The sequence below is a fragment of the Octopus bimaculoides genome, chromosome 20, assembly GCF_001194135.2.
Source record: "Octopus bimaculoides isolate UCB-OBI-ISO-001 chromosome 20, ASM119413v2, whole genome shotgun sequence".
In the NCBI taxonomy this organism is placed as follows: Eukaryota; Metazoa; Mollusca; class Cephalopoda; order Octopoda; family Octopodidae; genus Octopus; species Octopus bimaculoides.
In genome coordinates, this window is record NC_069000.1 from 34,330,923 (window position 1) to 34,336,494 (window position 5,572).

Sequence of the window (5,572 nt, forward strand, 5' to 3'; positions counted from 1 at the left end):
CCCCCCACAAGCCATATGGTTGAGAACCACTGCTACTGAGTTGGCTTATAAACAGTTATAGGTAATTTCTGGTGGAATTTCATACAGTAGAAACACATTTCAGGAAATTGAACTGACTGATAAATAAATAGATTGACAGTGGAATTGGTCGATGTGTTATTGACATAATAATTCCAAGAAATTCTTGTTTAAGTAAAGTGTACCATACGTGAAATAAATAAAAGAAAGCTGTGTTTTATAACAAAGAATGAAGATAACTAAATAACATCTCATTGAAAGACTTGATAAAATATGTTAATTATAACTAGGTGCTTGAGAAAAAAAAAATAACGTGATTGCTGTTGGCATTTTGAACATGTCAACAGCATAATTATATTATGAAGAATTTTGTCTTAAACACCCTTCCCAAAGAAAAGGATCTCTCACTCCCCACAACACAAAATGTTGTAGATAAAAGTTTGATGATTTGATTATATTGTGAGCTGCAGGGAATTCTTCAGTGTCAGAGAGAAGGAGACAAAAGAAATCCAGAGACTTAAATCTATTCATTTTATAGTAAATTTCATAACTTACTTTTGCAGTTTAATTTGTGCATCATCATCATCATCATCGTCGTCATCATTGTTGTCATTGTCGTCGTCGTTGTTGTCGTCATCATTATTTAATGTTGATTTTTCCATGCTTGCATGGGTCAAACAGAATTTGTAGAATGAGGATTTTCTGCAGCCTTTCCTGTCACCAACCCTCAACTGTTTCCAAATGAGGTAATGTTTTCCCATAGCTTGACATGTTTTTCTTGGAAGACTGGAAATGAACAATCTTGTTTGTATGATGATAATGATGATGCTCATTTACAACTGTCACATAATCTTTTGTGGGGAGGGGGCCAGTTGATTAGATCGACCCCATATGCAACTGGTACTTAATTTATTGACCCTGGAAGGATGAAAGGCAAAGTCTACCTTGGCGGAATTTGAACTCAGAACATAAAGCAGACAAAATACCACTAAGCATTTCGCCCAGCATGCTGTCTCAGATTTAAGCATTCTGTCTCAGATATCTCTCCTTCTCACCCATGCTAGCATGGACAACAGATGTTAAACAAACATACATAATCATCATCCCCATTTTAACATGCATTCTCCATGTTTGCATGGGTCAGATGAAATTTGTTGAGGCAAATTTTCTATGGTTGGATCCCCTTCCTGTCACAAACCCTTGCTTGTTTCCAAACAAGATAATATTTCTCCTCATCCTTCAAACATAAACAGCACAGTGGCCGAGCATGTTTTCACAGAAGATTGCAAAAGAAAGACACTGCTTGCATGTTTATAACATTTGTTTACAGTTAGCATGTGATAACAAGACAGAGACACTCACACACTCACTTGCACACGCACACACACACACACACACAATGTATGTAAAAGTGAAAGTAAAGATCTCCTTCGGTCATGAATGACCATGGGATTGCACCTAGAAAGTTCCCCTCCAAAGCACAAGCCCAGGAAAGGTTGTTTATGGAAGACTAACAGTCAGCCATGCATACCGGCCTCCCCTCTCCACACCAGGGAGTGGGTTTCTGTCACTCACAACACTTTAGTTGGCCCAGGGTCGTAGTAGAAGACAATTTCCAAAGATGCCATGGGACTGAACTCAAAACCCTGTAGTTAGGAAGCAAACTTCTTACCAAACAGCCATGCCTGTATATATGTAGATGTGGTAGTGATGGATGGTAAGTCTTTGCCATGACATTGCATGATAATTGTTGATGAGTGTCTCCGCCATGCAAACAGTGTCTCTCATTTCTGATTTTCCAAGGTATTTCTGGTCAAGGGGAAATATTACCTTACTTGAAAACAGGCGAGGGTTAATGACAGGAAGGGTACCCTGCTGTATAAAAATCTTCCTCAACAAATTCCATCCAACCCATGCCAGCTGGAAAAGTAGACATTAAATGATGATGAAGACGATGACTGTATATATATATGTGTGTGTGTGTGTGTGTGTGTGTATGTATGTATGTATGTATGAATGCATGTATGTATGTATGTGTGTGTGTGTGTGTGTGTGTTTATGTATGTGTGTGTGTGTATGTGTGTATGTATGTATGTATGTATCTTTTATCTTTTACTTGTTTCAATCATTAGACCGTGGCCATGCTGGGGCACCGACTTGAAGAATTTTAGTTGAACGAATTGACCTCAATACTTTTTTCTTTTTAAGCCTGGTACTTATTCTGTCAGTTACTTTTGCTGAACTGCTAAGTTACGGGAACATAAAACCACCAGCATTAGTTGTCAAACAGTGGCGGAGGACAAGAAAGAAACAAATGATCTGTAGATTGGTGATGGTGATGGCAGTGGTGATTGTGATGATTGTAGTGATGCTGATGGTGGTGGTGGTCACATATGGGTGTTAATGATTCTGATTCTCATCTGAATTTTTGTTAATTCCTTTTCGTTCACAGCTGACTAGAATCAATTTTGGTACAGAATATGGTATCACTTTAACAAGCTAATTATCGGAAATATGTCACAGAATAACATCTCCACCACCACCACTACTACTACTACTACTGCCACCACTGACACCATCAGCATGACATCTTCATCATCATCATCATCATCATTTTCATCATCATCATTATCTATTACCATGTTAGGCATTGGTTCAGTTGATCTCTCGTATATTGTATTGTGCCTGTTGCCTGTGCTGAATTGAGTTCCGCCCAATTTCCTTCCTATACCGGATCACTTATGAAGTCCTTGTGCAGTTTTAAATTTGAAATTTTGAATATTTTATGACTTTAATTCAATGTATGATAGAAATAATCTTTAAAATAAATTCTGTAGAATCCTGGTGCAGCTGTTTCAACAGCATCGGTCTAAATAATTTATCATAATTGCTTATTAATTTTTAAAGAGTTTAATAATTACTGCAACATTATTCTGAGGGTACATGTAAAGACGACTGTTTATTCAAATAAATATTGCTCTGTTGATGACTTGTGAGTTAGGATAACTACTAATGTGGTTTAATGTTATATACAAAATCAGCTGCAAAATTTTATTCCTGGAACTTCACAATTGCATCATTGTTCCTGAGAATAGAAAACTAGACTAAGGACATGAGAAGGTTTAATTTCATCACCCCAGGTTCTCAGTTCAAATCCTACTAAAGCTGACTTTGTATTTTATTCCACCTGGATTGAAAAAAAAAAATAATTGCCAGTCATCATCATCATCATCGTTTAACATCCGCTTTCCATGCTAGTATGGGTTGGACGATTTGACTGAGGACTGGTGAAACCAGATGGCAACACCAGGCTCCAATCTGATTTGGCAGAGTTTCTACAGCTGGATGCCCTTCCTAACGCCAACCACTCAGAGAGTGTAGTGGGTGCTTTTACATGCCACCGGCACGAAGGCCAGTCAGGCGGTACTGGCAACGGCCAATAACATAACGAAATACATGGGGAGATTCTATTGATTATGTTTTGCTTTTGTACCTTTGTTAGAATTTGATGTTACCTCATAGCAAAATATCTCCTTCATTAATTTCATCTATTTTTTTTTTTTAATTCCAGATATAATCTAGTTGAAAAAATGATGGACTTGATGAATAAAATGATGTGACTCTCTATCTAACCCTTACACTCAATTACTATGGCTCTTTATACAGTGCCATATTGTAACTTTTTTGGAATTATAGCAGACTCTCTGTTACTGGATTTAATTTACGGTAAGTCTTAACACTGTTCTGTTTTATATTTTCTCTTCTACAGGTTCTAACTAATGGACTGTTACCAACCTGTAACACCTCCAGCATTTGTTATTTTATTTACTGATATTATTATATCATTACTAGTAAAATGTTGGACCAGGTGATGGAATTTACGGAGAGAGTCATAGCCCAACTAATTAGGGAGAGAGTTAACCTAGATGAGATGCAGTTTGGTTCCTTTTGAGTGTTGGGCCTCATGGAGGTGAGTTCAAGTGTTGTGTTGGGCCTCATGGAGGCAATGACCGAGACCTTTGGCATTATGTTGTGCTTGAGAAGAAAACCCATCAAGCTGAGCAAAATTGCAGTCATGGCAGATAGTGGTGTTATGCAAGCAGCACCCGTGTCAGTGGCATGTAAAAGCACCCATTACACTCTCAGAGTAGTTGGCATTAGGAACGGCATCCAGCCATAGAAACCATCCCAAATCAAGCTGGAGTCTGGTGCAGCCTTCCAGCTTGCCAGCCCTGGTCAAACCGTCCAACCCATGCCAGCATGGACAATGGACATTAAATGATGATGATGATGATGATGATGATAACGATTATGATTATCATAGCAGTAAGGTTGCAAGCTGGTAGAATAGTTAGCACACCAGGTAAAACGATTAACGGCATTTTGTCCATCTTTACTTGCCGATCAATGATCAGTTTGTTTGCTGAAATTATAAACAAGACAATCAACTCTTGTTAGATTTGTTGATCTGGGGATGCTTCTGGCTGATGAAACATGACACCATCAAAACAATGGCTGTCCTTGAATCTCTTATACTAATGAATCGAGTGTGCTATGAACACACATTCATCATAAAGGAGAAACTGTTCTCCGGTGACAATCACAACAGTGATTATCATATTCATATTTGAATATCATCATCATCATCATCATCATTTAACGTCCGCTTTCCATGCTAGCATGGGTTGGACGATTTGACTGAGGACTGGGGAAACCGGATGGCAACACCAGGCTCCAATCTGATTTGGCAGAGTTTCTACAGCTGGATGCCCTTCCTAACGCCAACCACTCAGAGAGTGTAGTGGGTGCTTTTACGTGTCACCCGCACAAAGGCTAGTCAGGCGGTAAGGATGAATATGCAAGTCATCGTTTTGAATCTTGCTGTTCTCCATGTTTAGGATGATTCATTAAATTTTATTTCTTCCTCAAACGACAGTTGGGAGGCAGAATCCTCACACATCACACAAAATATTTTGCAATGTTTTATTACATTCCTTTATTCTGTGAGTTTGAATCCTATCAAGGTCAGCTTTGAAAGTATTTCAAAAACCATTGTCAATGTATTTTGCTCAAGGTTGTATGGGGAATGTAGATATCAAATCATTATTATTTATGGTGGGTGGTACACTCATTGAAAATCAAAGACTAAGCCACCAATTTGAACACAATTACTAGTGGCCCTATTGATCAGTTGTTGGCACTCCGTCGCTTACTACGTCGAGGGTTCCAGTTGATCCGATCAACGGAGCAGCCTGCTCATAAAATTAACATCCAAGTGGCTGAGCACTCCACAGACACGTGTACCCTTAACGTAGTTCTCGGGGATATTCAGCATGACACAGAGTGTGACAAGGCTGGCCCTTTGAATTACAGGCACAACAGAAACAGGAAGTAAGAGAGAGAGAAAGTTGTGGTGAAAGAGTACAGCAGGGTTCGCCACCATCCTCTGCTGGAGCCTCGTGGAGCTTTAGGTGTTTTCGCTCAATAAACACTCACAAAGCCCGGTCTGGGAATCGAAACCGCGATCCTATGACCGCGACTCCGCTGCTCTAAC

General features: G+C 39.1%; 1 protein-coding gene across 3 annotated transcripts in view; it reads left to right on the plus strand.

Moving 5' to 3' along the window:
- The window catches only part of LOC106876102 (ataxin-1), a 533,072-nt gene that overhangs the window by 106,789 nt on the left and 420,711 nt on the right, over window positions 1-5,572 (plus strand). For all 3 annotated transcript variants that reach the window (XM_052975101.1, XM_052975100.1, XM_052975099.1), the window contains one exon: window positions 3,590-3,744. The gene's annotated coding sequence lies outside the window, so the exon portion shown is untranslated. The remainder of the gene's footprint in view (window positions 1-3,589; window positions 3,745-5,572) is intronic.